We start from the raw sequence: 16,773 nt of genomic DNA, 5'->3' as shown, positions 1-16,773 counted from the left end.
GAGATTTTCCTCCTTGGAGAGGTCTCAAATTGATCAATGAAGCCATGCAAGTCCAACTTAGGACTCTAAACCAAAGTGCTTGGTGGGAGACACCCCACCATGGTAACGTTATTCCAACTTTATCTTTTGTTTATAGCTTTTTGAATTAGTTTCTTTCTTGTGATATGATGATTAGCTTAGGTTTGGTTTGATGTTTTTGAGTCAAATAAGTTAAATTACTTGTGGATCATGAATTTATGAATGTTTGTATGATTTGGGGTTGATATGTTGATGCACTAAGGGTTGGTACCTTAGTTTTGGAAGAAATTTTTTTTTATGAAACAGGGCATCTGTGCGTATGCATGCTGCTGTGTGTGCGCACACAACTGCGATTTTCACCATCTATGCATGCGCACGAGACGGTGCGTCCGCACACCCCTTGTAGTGCCCTCTGGTCGCAGCGCCAGCACAGTCTGTGCATAGGCACTGCACTTTTTTCTATGACCTGTGCGTGCACACGCGTCTCCCTTCTTGCGCCCTTGTGCGGCCACACAGACGTGTTCGTCTGCACGCCAATTTGCAGCCCCTCTGGTGGGATCGTTGGCATCATTTGTGCACGTGAACGCCCCCTATTTTCGTCTTTTGTGCGTGCGCACGGACCTGTGTGCGCACGCACACATGATTCTTTCTTCCTCAAGAATTTCTGTTTAAAAAAAACGGGGGGAAGCCATCTGTGCGAGCGCACGTCTTTGTGCGTCCGCACGCTTTGTTCCAGTCCCTCTGTTGGGAGCGATCGCACGATGTGTGTGCTCGCATTCCCTTATCTTTCTGCGTCTTGTGCATGCACACTCGCTTGTGCGTACACACACACCCCTCTTTCTAGCGACCCTTGTGCACGCGCTCACAGTTGTGTGCCCGCACACCCCTTTTCACACCCTCTGTTCGCAGCGATCGCACACAGTGTGCGCTCGCACCCCTCTATTTTTCGTCTTCTGTGCATACGCACACGACTCGTTTTGGGCATTAATAGGGCAACCTGCCCTGTTGAGATAGCAGCCTTCTTCACTTCTTCCCTCCACTGCTGCTACTCTCTACTCACCCCAGCCCTCAGGCGACCCTGCCGCCGGCCACCGCCGCTGTCAGCCGCCGCCGCCCTCTCTCTCCTACTCTCTCTCTCTTACTTCTCTTTTCTTTCTTTCTCTCTTTCCTTTCTCTTTTCTTTCTTCCCCACCGGTGAGTTTTTCTCCTCCGGTGCTTTTTCCGGCAAAGCCAACCACCGCAAGCTCACAATGGCTATAAGAAGTGCCATTGTTTCCTCCCCAATTCTTGTTTTCTTCAACCTTCAATTTTCAGGTTCTTATTCTCTTTTTATGGTGATTTTTGAAGTTGTTTTTATTTTCTTTTCATGCTGCTTAGACTAAGTTTATTGCTTTCTTTGTTTTTCTTTCTATTGCCAAGTGTTGATACTTGTTTGTTAGGTTGATTATGATTGAATTTGAGCTTAATTGTGATAAGCTTGCACATTGCATACTACATGTTTGATAAAATGCCTCAATGAATAATTTGTTTGATTCATATGACATGGCCATCATATGTGTTCAATTTATCTCTTGTTAGGCATATTGTATGAATTGTGCAACTTCAATTATGACTTTTGATGATAATCAAGTTAGATTCACGAATACATTTCCTTGTTTGTAAGCTTTAAGTTCCAAACACCCACATCTTTCATGACTTGTGTATTTTGTTGATGGGTGGTTTTGGTTGCAAATGCATTGTGCTTGATGGAATTCAAGTTTCATTGTTCATCTTGGAATATTGATTAAGTGATCGCTTTACAAATGTTCAACTTTTGATGATGGGATCAAACATCTTTTGACTCTAAATCAAGAACATTGTACATGTGATTACAACTTATTTAGGATGAACAATTGACAAGTCACTTTGAGTGAATGGTTATTGTTGTTGTACAACCTTTTTGCTAATGAACTTTTACACTGACAACCTCAATGACCATTCCACTCAAAGAATTCAAATGAATCATTTGGGTGCTTGCTTGAAGTTGCTTTCATATCCATGCTTTGGATTTGCAACTTAAGCACTTAATTGAGAAGCATTGAGCTTTGATTGGTTAAGAGTGTGATTGCTGTTATATCCGGCCGGTGTGTGTGTTCCAACTACGCGCGCCCACCATTGGAATATACACACTATCTTTCTTGCAAATCACACTATTTTAAAAGCTTCTTTTAACTTTATTAGTGCTTCCTTGTTACTTTTATTTTATTGTTGCCCTATGATGTCGAAAATCTTTTGTTTTCATTTTTAGGATGCGGAAGAAGGGTAAGGCACCGGTCACTTCACCGATTGTGCAACCTACAACTCGCCCATCCAGACCTTACTTCATGGATCGCCCAAGTGATAACCCAAATGTCTTGGTTAACCAAAGAACCGACTTCCGATATAAAAAATTTGAGAAAAGATCAAACCATTGGGAGCGGGCGCTAAAGGTTCCAAGCAAATACAAGGCGGTCATCCATAAACGGATTGCCTCACTTCATTGGGAATTTCTTGAGCAAGACCCAACTGAAGTTAATGAATCCATGGTGCGGGAATTCTATGCCAACTACCAAACTTGGAAAACGGAGACGATATTCCTCCGGGGAAAGAGGTTGGACACTTCCAACCAAGCTCTAGAAGCTATTCTGATGATCCCCCACATTCCGCCTGAGAAAAATGATTATCTGAGAATCAAAGCGAATGTGTTCAAGGGGAGGATGTCTTTGTCTCCCATTCTTGAGAGAATTGGCGATCCCGGTGCATCTTAGGAGTTTAGCAAAGGGAGAAAATTTGTTCCCACTAGCATTGCTTACTCTGATTTGAATGCCGAGGCTCGTATTTGACATCAAATTGTGGCAGACTACATCATTCCTAGCACCCATGCTACCCATGTCAGATTCAAGACTGCTTTGCTACTTTGGGCTATTATGAAAGGAAAGAGCATAGCCATTGTGCCTTTGATACGCGCATCAATTTGGAAACTGATTGAAAAGAAGAAGATCAACATTCCTTTTCCATCGATGGTGATGCGTTTAGCAATAGCAGCGGGGGTACAGAGGCAAACGACAGATATCATGTTCGAGATTCCAAGAGGCAACAAGTTCATTCCGATGGGATAATTGGAAGGATCGACAAATAAACCACCCTCGAAGAGGAAGGCACCCACAGCACCACCATCAAGTCTACCAACTTCATCAACTCCTTCACCGTTTCTCCAGTCTCTTCCGGAATTATTCCAAGACATCTTGCACGATATCTACCAAATGGAGTATCTGGAGCAGAAGCGTTTCGAGTGGATAGCGGCAAAGCTAGAGAGAAGAGACTGACGTGGCAGAAATTGGCGAGTTAAGAAATTATTATAAGAGATACGTTCCAAGTACAGTCTTTAACCAACCGAAATTCCGTTTATCAATTTAGAAGGGTTGTCACAAAAATTAGAATTAAAATACTGGGAGTATGAATCCCAGGTCGTCTCCCAATGAGTTGCAGAAAGATGTGCTATTTTATTAATCAGATATTTTCAAAAATGGTTTGAGTTGATAAACAGGAAATTAAATTAGGGAATTTATGTAATTTAAATAAAAACCTTGACTGGGAGTAGATTAGTTGGAAGCCCTATTCTTGTTGGAGTACTCTCAAGATTAATTGATGATTGAAGGTTGTTCTGCTTAGTTATCCCTTACTGGGTAGAGGAAAGTCAAGCAAGTTGAAAAGCTATTTCTAGTCACAAGTCTCAATCCTCTCCCTTGGAAAGGATTAGTGTCAGTGACTAGAGGACAATCCAACAATAAACCCAATTACAATTTTTCTCTTGAGCATTCCAACTCAAGGTCCTCCTTTCAATCAACTCCCAATCAAGTTATGGAACTACTCGCTCATTATGAATGTAAACTTCATAAAATAATAAATAGAAATAAAGAAAGACATGATAGATAATAATCAAAAAGATCAATTAAAAATAAAAATAGTTTTTGTATTAATAAATTCTAAAAATAACCCAATAGTAATTCTGAATAAATTAAGGACATGGAAGAGTAAGAGACAAGTAAGGAAACGAACTAGAATAACGAAGTCTTGGCGGAGGTAATAACTCTTCTCAATATCCCAATCCAAAAAGCAATAAAAACGAAATCCTAAGAACTATCAATGTGTGGAGGAAAACCTAGAGGAGAGGTAAAATCAGATCTAAAACTAAAATTAGGCAAAATGAATGTTCTCCTTGGTCTCTGCATGTTCCTTGGCTCTAATCTATTTTCTGGGCCGAAAACTGGGTCAAAACAGGGCCCAAAATTGCCCCCAGCGAATTTTGCAGATTCTGCAGATCGCGCACGTCACGCGATCGCGTCATCCAGCGTTTTGCCTTGCCACGCGTGCGCGTCGTCCACGCCTTCGCGTCGCTTGTGTAGTTTCCAATCCGCGCGGTCGCGTGAGCCATGCGTCCGCGTCACTGCAATTTCCTCTATGTTGCGCGGTCGCGTGAGCCATGCGTCCACGTCACTTCTCGCTGGTCATCTCCTTAATTTCTTGTGTTCCTTCCATTTTTGCAAGCTTCCTTTCTAATCTCCAAGTCATTCATGCCCTATAAAGCCTGAAACACTTAACACACAGATCACGGCATCGAATGGAATAAAGGAGAATTAAAATACAAAATTAAAAGTCTCTGGGAAGCAAGTTTTTAACCATGAAGTATTTTAGGAAGGAATTATAAATGCATGCTAATCATATGAATAAGTGGGTAAAGATTTGATAAAACCGCACAATTAAACACAATATAAACTATAAAATAGTGGTTTATCAACCTCCCCACACTTAGATATTAGCATGTCCTCATGCTTAGTTGAAGGAGATAAAATAAATGAGTAGGAACATGTAAAACTCATGCAATGCAATGCAACCTATATATGTGAATGCAACTATATGATTTTTGTCCACTTGGTCAAAAGTAAATAAGTTCTTCAAGACAGTCACAGATCAAATTCCACTAATTCAATTCTTATACAGTAAGAACAGATAAAAATGCAAGAAGGTAGCTCATGAAAACAGGAAACATAGAATTTAAGCATTGAACCCTTACTGATGATGTATGTATGCTCTAATCTCTCTGGTGTATAGGGTAATCACTCTATCCTTCTCTAATCATGCTTTCTAGTTTTTATTTTTCACCTAACCAATCAACAATATTTAATAAACCAATGCAAACATCATGAGGTCTTTTCAAGATTGTAATGGGGCCAAGGTAAGGGTACGGATATATATATGGCTAAATAAGCTTATAAATTGAATCTTTAATTAACCCAAGCTTTCACCTAACACACATATATAAATTCTATATAACTTAAATTTTATACCTAGCTACCCAAAATTTCTCTTTCACATTCCATACTCATGTATCAACTTTCATTTTAATTTTATCATATATGCATTGATCTTTGAATTCTTAACTTAACATTGGGGTAATTTTGTCCCCTTATTTAATAATTGAATATTTCTGGATTTTTTTTTAAATGCAGCTTATCAATGTACATAGAATTTTAATTCCTATAGTTTTACATGAGTAGGTACCCAAATTCCCATTATATTATCATGACACATTCCCTTATTATCTTTTGTTCCCACAATTTTTCCATACTTAATTGACATACAATCTTATCTTAAGCTAACCAAAGATTCAATTGGGATATATAATTGTTTTTCCGTTTAAGGCTAGTAATGTGGTAAAATAAAGAACAAATGGGATTTAAAAGCTCAAAGTGGCTAACAAAGGTAACTTAAGGGGTAAGCTTAATTTGGATAAGTGAGCTAAACAAATAATGGCCTCAATCATATGTAAGCATATAGATATATTAAACATTGGACATATAGGATGAAACAAAATATAAATTACAATCATAGAGAAGTAAACACACAAGAATAAAATATCTAAAATAGTGAAATTTTGTTCTAAAAATAGGGTCTTAGAAGAAACTTATTGTCTTTTCAATCAAGTAGAACATGCATGCAACTAATCTATTACTATGCAATTTATCCTATTCTACAAAAGAGAAACTAACTAAATATCCTATTTTATTGGTGCTAGGGAAGAGAAATTACCTCCGAAAGTCAGGTACTGACCGACCTCCCCACACTTAAGGCTTTGCACCATCCTCGGTACCATCTGTCAGGAACAAAGGTGGGCTGGTAGCAGTATCTCCATAGTCGGGACCATCATGGCTCCCTGTGCTGGTAAAGGAAGTGGAGTCCGGGGTGTCTGAGTCTCTGTATTTTCCCTTAAGTAGCTCCTTGAGGTATGTGAATCGGCGCTTGTTACGGCGCTCTCTTAGCTGTGCTTTGTGTTCCTACCGATCCAACCTTTCAAGTATCTGATGGAGCAGTTGGTTTGTTGTAGGTGCTTGTGGTGATGAAGGAGGAATATCTTCAGCCGGTTTAGTAGGCTGGCTTGTAGTGGCTGCTGGAGGTCTGATATATTTCTCGTTAGGGACGTATTGATCATCCCATGGAAGCATGGCTTTGGTGTCCCCAGCTCTGTAGGAGACTCCGGCTGCTGAGACAAGATCTGAGACCAAGGTGGGAAAAGGTAAGTTTCCCACAATTTGTACGTGTCCCATGGCATTCCGGATGTGTCTTGGTAGGTTCAGAGGCTGATCTGTAAGGGTGCACCATAGTAGAACGGCAATGTCTGCAGTGAAGGAGGACTCGTGGGTGCTCGGAAAGACATAATGAGACATAATCTGTGCCCATACGCGAGCCTCCAAGGTAAGTGCAGAAGCCAATATTCCCTTAGGACGGGAACGATGGTATCCATAAATCCATCTGCTGCCAGGTAGTGCGATAACTCTGAGAACAGCGTCCCAGTCGAATTGGTACATCTGGCGCTTGAGTGCGGCTTCTTGAAATGCGTCCAGTCCTTCTGGAGTAGGGGGAGATCTAAAACTCGTTGAATGACCTCTTCTGTAATGGGGACTTGCTTCTGACGGACATAGACAGACTGTAGGGTTGGCAGTGGAAGTTGGAGTAGAACTCGACTACCTAGGAAAGATTAACCTGCCGTGGCTGTCTCTGTAGAAAACCCCATTGTCTTCGTGCAATTTGCGGCTCAACAAATTCAGCGATATGGGTTGGAAGGATAAGAAGGTATTCGTTGTTGTAACTCCTTTCTGCCAGGATGGAGAACATATGCTCACAGTAGCAATTGGTAAATCGCGCAGTGTCCTTTGCTGGGAAGGCTTTCTCTTTATCATCAACCTTTATAATCCTCTTAATTCTTTTTGTTGAGGGTTTAACTGCAGTTGAAGATGGCTCTGCCACTAATGCTCTCTTTGTTCCTCTTCTTGCTGGAGGTTTGGGAGTAGCTTTCTCCTTGCCTTTCTTGGTGGCCATCCTAAAAGAAAGAAAGAAATAGTATGTTAAAATGTCAAGGGTTGGAGCAAGGAAGAGGGCGAAAAAACTGGTAATCAATGCACATTAAAAGATGAATGATGTTAACACATGGTCATGACTACATGTGGAAAATCATCAATAGAAATATAGCAAGTGCATATGGGGACAATTAAATGCTAGGTGTTTATTGGCATGCCGGCAAAGGCATGAGTAGCATAAATCAAGCATTTAATATCCAAGTTAGATTACCAAACCTTTCAAACTGATAATTTGTTTGTAATGACAATTATATTTAAATAATAAAATATTAAAAAGAGTTTTGTGAAAAACAGGCATATAGAGTGGTAGATTAAAAGAAATCCAAAAATAGTGCACAATGCCATACGGGCGTTTTCACAAACACATAGCATGCATGGTAAATAAGCTATTGAAAGTATTAAATTGAACATGCAAGCAACCCTTTTAAAAAGTAAAATATAATTGTCAAACAATTTCTGAGTAATCCACAAGCAAACCATAAGGAATAATAATGACCCTAATAAACATCCAATACCAATTAAAAGAAAAAGAAAGAAAAGAAAAACATGGATAATGCAAGTAAAAAGAAAAAAGAAAAGGAGAAGAAAACATAAATTAAGAAGAAGAATAGAAAAGTAAAGAGGGAAGAAGAAAAGAAAAACCTTGATAATGGTGGTGAGAGAGAGAAAGTAGAAAGTGAGAAAGAAGGAAGAAGAAGAAAGGGGAAGAAATTAATGAGGAGGGAAAAGAAAAAGTAGGATTTGGGGAAGAGAAAGATAAGATATTTGGCAAATTAGGATAAGCTGTGTGGCACAAGCGACGCGGACGCGTGGGGTACGCGTTCGCGCGGATGGCACTTAAATGAATTGACGCGGACGCGTGACTCGTTTTGTGCTACGGGCGCGAGTGCAGTCTCGCGCTCGCACAACTCTCTGTTCAAAACTCATTATTGCCAAATTCCAGGGTGACGCGGTCGCGTGGTTGACGCGATCGCATGAGTGGCCATTATTGGGATATGACGCGGACGCGTGAGCCATGCGTCCGCGTGGTAAGGCTTGTACGTTCAGCACCAGTCCAGCACCACTCTAGCATAACTTTCGCTCGTGCACCCTTTCTTACGTCGATTTTCAGGTCACGCGTCCGCGTGAGTGACGCGGACGCGTGGAAGGCAATTCTCTCGCATGACGCGGACGCGTCAGCGACGCGGTCCCGTGGGGCGATTTGTGCCAAAGGCACGCCTCCAGCCACACTCTCGCATGACTTTCTATTCGATTTCTTATTCTTTCTGAACCACCTGTGACGCGGATGCGTCGGCGATGCTGTCGCGTCGCGTGCTCTCCCTCTCTCTTTTTTTTTTTAAATAAAAATATGCAAATGCAGATGCAAACTAAATGTGCTAATAATGAGAAGAGTTATTGAAAAAGAAAACTAAGAATAAAGAAAGGAACGATCATATCATGGTAGGTTGTCTCCCACCTAGCACTTTGCTTTAACGTCCTTAAGTTGGACGCTCCATTAGCTCAGTCTTCTGCTGTGAGTGGATCCTCCAAGAGGAAGATATCTAACTCCTTGTTTTTCTTCACCTTCTTACCATGATAGAGCTTCAAACGATGTCCATTAACTTTGATGAGTTCAGAGCTTGAAGGGTGACTTAGGTGAAAAACTCCGTACGGCTCAGCCTTCTCTACTCTATATGGACCTTCCCATCTTGATCTCAACTTGCCTGGTATGAGCCTCAGTCTAGATTTGTAAAGGAGGACTAAGTCCCCAGGTTGGAACTCTTTCCTCTTGATGTGCTTATCATGTACAGCCTTCATCTTTTCCTTGTACAGCCTTGAGTTCTCATAAGCTTCTAGGTGAAGGCTTTCCAATTCTTGCAATTGCAACTTCTTTTCAACTCCGGCTGTCCCAATTCCCATGTTGTACTCCTTTACTGCCCAAAAGGCTTTGTGCTCTACTTCAACTGGGAGATGACATGCTTTTCCATAAACTAAGCGGAAGGGACTCATCCCAATAGGTATCTTGTATGCTGTTTTGTATGCCCAGAGTGCATCTTGTAGCCTGGTGCTCCAGTCTCTTCTATGAGGTTTGACTATCTTCTGCAATATGCGCTTTATCTCTCTGTTAGACACCTCGGCTTGCCCATTAGTCTGAGGATGGTAGGCTGTTGCTACTTTATGAATTATCCCATGCTTCTTCAGTAATCCTGTTAGTCTCCTGTTACAAAAATGGGTACCTTGATCGCTCACGATTGCTCGTGGTGATCCAAAGCGACAAATGATATGGTTTCTAACAAAGGAAACAACAGTGTTAGCATCATCAGTGCAGGTAGGAATTGCTTCCACCCATTTAGAAATGTAATCCACCGCTAACAATATATAAAAATAACCATTAGAATTTGGAAATGGACCCATGAAGTCAATGCCCCAAACATAAAAAAGTTTACAGAAAAGCATAATCTGTTGAGTCATCTCATCCCTCTTAGATATATTACCAAATTTTTAGCATGGAAAACAATATTTACAAAATTTAGCAGCGTCTCTAAAAAGAGTGGGCCACCAGAATTCACAGTCTAAGATTTTTCTAGCTATTCTTTGAGGGCCAAAATGTCCTCCACTTTCAGATGAGTGGCAGGCCTCTAAAATGGACTGGAATTCTGATTGAGGTACACACCTTCTAATTACCTGGTCAGCGCCACATCTCCGTAAATATAGGTCATCCCATATATAATATTTAGACTCACTTTTCAGCTTGTCTCTTTGATGCTTAGTAAAGTTTGGAGGAAAAGTGCGGCTAACTAGATAATTAGCTACAGGTGCATTGATGAGCGGATAATTTATAAGCTTTTTGGCATTGTTTTTAGTATGTTTTTAGTAGGATCTAGTTACTTTTAGGGATGTTTTCATTAGTTTTTATGTTAAATTCACATTTCTGGACTTTACTATGAGTTTGTGTGTTTTTCTGACTGAAATTGAGGGACTTGAGCAAAAATCAGATTCAGAGGTTGAAGAAGGACTGCTGATGCTGTTGGATTCTGACCTCCCTGCACTCAAAGTGGATTTTCTGGAGCTACTGAACTCAAAATGGCGCGCTTCCAATTGCGTTGGAAAGTAGACATCCAGGGCTTTCCAGCAATGTATAATAGTTCATACTTTTCCCAAGTTTAGACGACGCAAACTGGCGTTCAACGCCAGCTCTCTGCCCAATTCTGGCGTCCAGCGCCAGAAAAGGATCCAAAACCAGAGTTGAACGCCCAAACTGGCACAAATGCTGGCGTTCAACTCCAAGAAGGACCTCTACACGTGCAACACTCAAGCTCAGCCCAAGCACACACCAAGTGGGCCCCGGAAGTGGATTTATGCATCAATTACTTATTTCTGTAAACCCTAGTGACTAGTTTATTATAAATAGGACCTTTTACTATTGTATTAGACATCTTTGGAGACATCTTTGGATTATCTTTTGATCATTTTTAGATCTCTAGACCTCCATGGGAGGCTGGCCACTCGGCCATGCTTACCCTCTATTCACTTATGTATTTTTAACGGTAGAGTTTTTACACTCCATAGATTAAGGTGTGGAGCTCTGTTGTTCCTCAAGAATTAATGCAAAGTACTACTGTTTTCTATTCAATTCATCTTATTTCGCTTCTAAGATATTCATTCGCACTTCAACCTGAATGTGATGAACGTGACAATCATCATCATTCCCTATGAACGCGTGCCTGACAACCACTTCCGTTCTACATTAGATTGAATGAGTATCTCTTAGATCTCTTAATCAGAATCTTCGTGGTATAAGCTAGATTGATGGCGGCATTCATGAGAGTCCGGAAAGTCTAAACCTTGTCCGTGGTATTCCGAGTAGGACTCTGGGATTGAATGACTGTGACGAACTCCAAACTCGCGAGTGCTGGGCGTAGTGACAGACGCAAAAGGATAGTAAATCCTATTCCATTATGATCGAGAACCTCCAAGATGATTAGCCATGCAGTGACAGCGCATCGGACCATTTTCACAGAGAGGAATAGGATGCAACCAACGACAAGGGTGATGCCTCCAGACGATTAGCCGTGCTGTGACAGAGCATTTGGACCATTTTCCCGAGAGAGATCGAAAGTAGCCATTGGCACCGGTGACATCCTTACATAAAGCCAGCCATAGAAAGGAGTAAGACTGATTGGATGAAGACAGCAGAAAAGCAGAGGTTCAGAGGAACGAATGCATCTCTATGCGCTTATCTGAAATTCTCACCAATGATTTACATGAGTATTTCTATCCTTCTTTTATTAATTATTTTCGAAAACCCCATTACTAATTTATATCCGCCTGACTGAGATTTACAAGGTGACCATAGCTTGCTTCATACCAACAATCTCCGTGGGATTCGACCCTTACTCACGTAAGGTATTACTTGGACGACCCAGTGCACTTTCTGGTTAGTTGTGCGAAGTTGTGAACCATGGTATTGGCATCATGTTTTTTGGCGCCATTGCCAGGGAAAGAAAGAGCAATGAATTTTACATAATCAAAGTGCAATCACAATTTCGTCCACCATGCATACCAAGGGACTACCTCAGATACTGCTTGCAGGTTATCAAAAGGGAAATTATCAGCTATAGGAGTGGAGTTATCCTTAATGTGCTCAAGGCGACTCAAGTGGTCTGCCACTAGATTCTGGTTACCACTCCTATCTTTAATTTCTAAATCAAATTCTTGTAGTAGCAGTATCCAACATATAAGCCTTGGTTTGGATTCCTTTTTAGCTAATAAATACTTTAGAGCTGCGTGGTCTGAGTACACTACAACTTTAGTACCAAGTAAATAGGCTCGGAATTTATCCAGAGCGAAAACAATAGCAAGAAGCTCTTTCTTAGTAGTAGTGTAATTAGACTGAGCGGCGTCTAAAGTCTTAGACGCATAAGCAATTACAAAGGGGTCCTTATCGTCACGCTGAGCCAGCTCTGCTCCTACTGCATGGTTGGAAGCATCGCACATGATTTCAAATAGCTGGCTCCAGTCTGGTCCTCTCATAATTGGAGCTTGAGTCAGGGTAGTCTTCAGCTTATCAAACGCTTGTTTGCAATCCTCACTGAACTCGAACTCAATATCTTTCTGCAGTAATCTGGATAAGGGAAGTGCTACCTTACTAAAGTCCTTAATGAATCTCCGGTAAAAACCTGCATGGCCAAGGAACGAACGAACTTCCCTCACAGAGGAGGGGTAAGGCAAACTAGAAATAACATCCACCTTTGCTGGATCTACAGAAATGCCAGTATTAGACACAGCATGTCTGAGTACAATACCTTGTTTAACCATAAAGTGACATTTTTCAAAATTCAATACAAGGTTTGTACTGACACATCTATCTAATACTCTAGATAAACTATCTAAGAAAAGGCTAAAAGAATCACCATAAACACTAAAATCATCCATAAAAACCTCCATACAGTCCTCAATGAGGTCAGAGAAAAGACTCATCATGCACCTTTGGAAAGTAGCTGGTGCATTGCACAAGCCAAACGGCATTCTCTTATAAGCATAAGTCCCAAAAGGACATGTAAAAGTGGTCTTCTCCTGATCTTCAGGAGCTATATGAATCTGAAAATAGCATGTGTAACCATCTAAAAAGCAATAATGTGATTTACCTGACAGGTGATCCAGCATTTGATCAATGAATGGAAGAGGATAGTGATCCTTATGAGTGGCCTAGTTTAGGCGCCTGTAATCAATACAGACCCTCCAGGCATTCTGTACTTTGGTTGTTATGAGCTCTCCATACTCATTCTTCATTGTAGTGACTCCAGACTTCTTGGGTACCACTTGTACTGGGCTTACCCATTCACTGTCTGAGATGGGGTAGATGATATCTACCTCCAGTAGTCTGGTCACTTCCTTCTTGACAACCTCTAAGATAGTGGGGTTCAGTCTTCTTTGGGGTTGACGAACAGGCCTTGCTCCCTCTTCTAAAAATATTCTATGCTCACAAATTTGGGGATTGATGCCTTCTATGTCTGCCAAGCTCCATCCAATTGCCTTCTTGTGCCTCCTCAGCACACTAAGTAACTGCTCTTCTTGTTGAGAAGTGAGTTCCCTTGCAATGATAACTGGAAACTTCTGCTTGTCCTCAAGGTAAGCATATTTGAGGTGTGGAGGGAGGGGTTTTAATTCTAACTTCTGCTCATGGCCAGGCTCTGGATTGTCTGGAGCTGGTGACAATAGGAAAGTACTTTCATTTTCCTCAGAAAGTGTCCCCACACTCAGACCTTGTCCTATGTACTTCTTTTCTAACTCCTCCTGGTGAACTTCAGCTTCATCTATGATGTCACACTGGAGGATAGAATGATCTTCCGGAGGGTGCTTCATAACTCCATTCAGATTGAAGCTTACTACTCGGCCGTCTATTTCAAAAGAGTATGTTCCTGAAAAAGCATCCAATTTGAACTTCGAGGTCTCCAGGAATGGTCTTCCGAGTAGGATTGATGATGGCTTCTCTGAGTCATTTTGGGGCATCTACAGGATATAAAAATCAATGGGAAATGTGAGCCCTTTAATGCCCACTAATACATCTTCAGCAACTCCAACCACTGTAATAATGCTTTTATCTGCTAACACAAAATGAGTTGCCGACCTTTTTAAGGGAGGGAGCCTCAAAATATCATATATGGACAAAGGCATTATACTCACACATGCTCCTAAATCACACATGCAGTCAGAAAATACCACACCACCAATAGTACAATTAACCATACATGGACCTGGATCACTACACTTTTCAGGTATACCTCCCATTAAAGCAGATATAGAACTACCTAAAGGAATAGTTTCTAATTCATTAATTTTGTCTTTATGTATACATAAATCTTTTAGAAACTTTGCGTATTTAGGTACCTGCTAAATGACATAAAAAAGGAAAACAGTTACCTCAACCTTTTTGAATATTTCTACCATTTTGGGATCAGGTTCCAACTGCTTCCTGGGCTTCCTTGCAAGTTGTGGAAATGGAATAGGAATGACATTTTTTGCAGTGTCTGTGCCCTTTGGTGCTTTTTCCTGTGATTGAGCTTCTTCTTCTTCAGCCATGTCCTGTATGTCCTCTTCCTCCTCAACATCTTCTATTTCCACTACCTCTTTAGCTGAGGCGTGTTCTGGTGGGCTTGGCTCCTCCTGATTCCTCTCTTGCAATGTGGTTCCGGACCTTAGGGTAATGGCATTGATGCCACCCTTTGGATTGGGTAGGGGTTGAGAGGGAATTCCACTGGAGCTTGCCTGTTGAATGTTTGAAGTGTTGGGTGATGCCAGCTGAGAGATGAGAGCTTGTATAGCAGATGTTAGGCCATTAAGTGAACTTTCCATGTTCCTTTGTCCTTGTGCAATGGATTGAAGAGCCTCGCCACTCGGAGAGGAATTAGATTGAGTGATCTATGGAACTTGTTGTTGGTTGTGCTGTGGTCGTTGGGACTGCCTCAGGTGGGGTGTTCTATAAGGCTGGTTCTGGTTCTGCTGCCTGTTGTTGTTATTATTCCACCTCTGATTTCCCTGATTGTCTCTGCCTCTTCTGTTATAGTTGTCCCTCCAATTTTGGTTAGAATCTCCAACCTTAGTTAGAACTGTCCTGCCATCCATGGTTGTAATTGCCACCTTGATTGTATCCTTGGTTGGGGCAGTCATAGAAGTTATGAGTGGCTACCACAGTGTTGTCTTCCTGCTGGAGCTGCGGACATTCATCAGTATAATGGCTATAATCAGCACAGATCCCACACACTCTCTGTGGGACTAACTGTTGGCTTTGCTGTGCTTGTTGTTGACTCAACTGCATCTGCTTCAGTAAGTTGGTCATTTCACATATTCTCTGAGCCAGAGCGGTGGTTTCTTTGCTAGAAGATACCTCTGCAACAGCCTTTGACCGGCCTTGTTTCTGTCGGTGATTTCTAGTAGATTCAGCTAAGTCGCTGATCAGTTGCCATGCCTCATCAGTGGTCTTGTACTTTTTTATAGACCCATTGCTAGCACTTTCCAATGTGGTCTTATCTTGGGGCCTCATGCCCTGTGTTACGTAGCCGAGCAACACTATCTTGTCAATCATATGGTGGGGGTATGCTTCCAGAAGGTTGTTGAAGCGCTCCCAGTATTCGTAAACAGTCTCGGATTCGTCCTGGACAATCATGGAAATGTCTTTCCTTAGTTTGTCAGTAACTTCAGCTGGGAATAATTTTTCTAAAAATTCTCTTCTGAGCATATCCCAGTCAGAAACAGTTGCTGCGGGTTGAGTGTAGTACCACTCTCTCGCCTTTCCCTCAAGAGAGAATAGGAAGGCTTTTAACAAAATTGAAGTTTCATCTACACCATCTCGCCTGAAAGTAGAATAGGCTGCTTGGAAATCCCTAAGGTGCTTGATAGGCTCTTGAGCAAGTAAGCCATGAAACTTAGGCATCAAGTTGAGCAGTGCAGTCTTTATTTCAAAATCTGTAGCCACTGCTGGGTGATGCGCTTGAAACAGTTGCATTGTAAAATCAGGGGCTCCAGCCTCCTGGATAGTAATTCTCCTAGGTGCTGCCATGTCACCTGCACGTAAATCAACCGAATCAGCAGAATGGGAGCTTGTTTCTTCCTCAAGTGACGTTTCATATTCGCCCTCGGAGAGGATTAACCGACGCCGAGTTGCCTTATTCGTGAGATAGTTCTTTCAATCTCAGGATCAAATACTGGCAAGCTTGGATCAGGAAGTGAACGCGTCATTTAACGAAAGAAACATGCAGCTCATAGTAGCAAAATAAAATAAAATGCAAATAAATAAATTCCAATCAATAACTTAGCACTCTGTTGCAACTCCCTGGCAACGGCGCCAAAAATTGACGTGGCGAAAATTGGCGAGTTAAGAAATTATTATAAGAGATACGTTGCAGGTACAGTCCTTAACCAACCGAAATTCCGTTTATCAATTTAGAAGGATTATCACAAAAATTAGAATTAAAATACTGGGAGTATGAATCCCAGGTCGTTTCCCAACGAGTTACAGGAAGATGTGCTATTTTATTAATCAAATGTTTTCAAAAATGGTTTGAGTTGATAAATAGGAAATTAAATTAGGGAATTTATGTAATTTAAATAAAAACCTTGACTGGGAGTAGATTAGTTGGAAGCCCTATTCTTGTTGGAGTACTCTCAAGATTAATTGATGATTGAAGGTTGTTCTGCTTAGTTATCCCTTACTGAGTAGAGGAAAGTCAAGCAAGTTGGAAAGCTATTTCTAGTCACAAGTCTCAATCCTCTCCCTTGGAAAGGATTAGTGTCAGTGACTAGAGGACAATCCAACAATAAACCCAATTACAATTTTTCTCTT

At 41.3% G+C, this 16,773-nt stretch overlaps 1 pseudogene; it reads right to left on the bottom strand.

Moving 5' to 3' along the window:
• Nucleotides 1-2,896: 2,896 nt before the first annotated feature.
• Nucleotides 2,897-14,513, bottom strand: LOC148563569 (uncharacterized; annotated as a pseudogene).
• Nucleotides 14,514-16,773: the final 2,260 nt, after the last annotated feature.

This window comes from Arachis ipaensis, chromosome B5, assembly GCF_059453495.1.
Source record: "Arachis ipaensis isolate K30076 ecotype BB chromosome B5, ASM5945349v1, whole genome shotgun sequence".
Lineage (NCBI taxonomy): Eukaryota > Viridiplantae > Streptophyta > Magnoliopsida > Fabales > Fabaceae > Arachis > Arachis ipaensis.
This window is presented reverse-complemented; position numbering and strand designations above follow the sequence as displayed.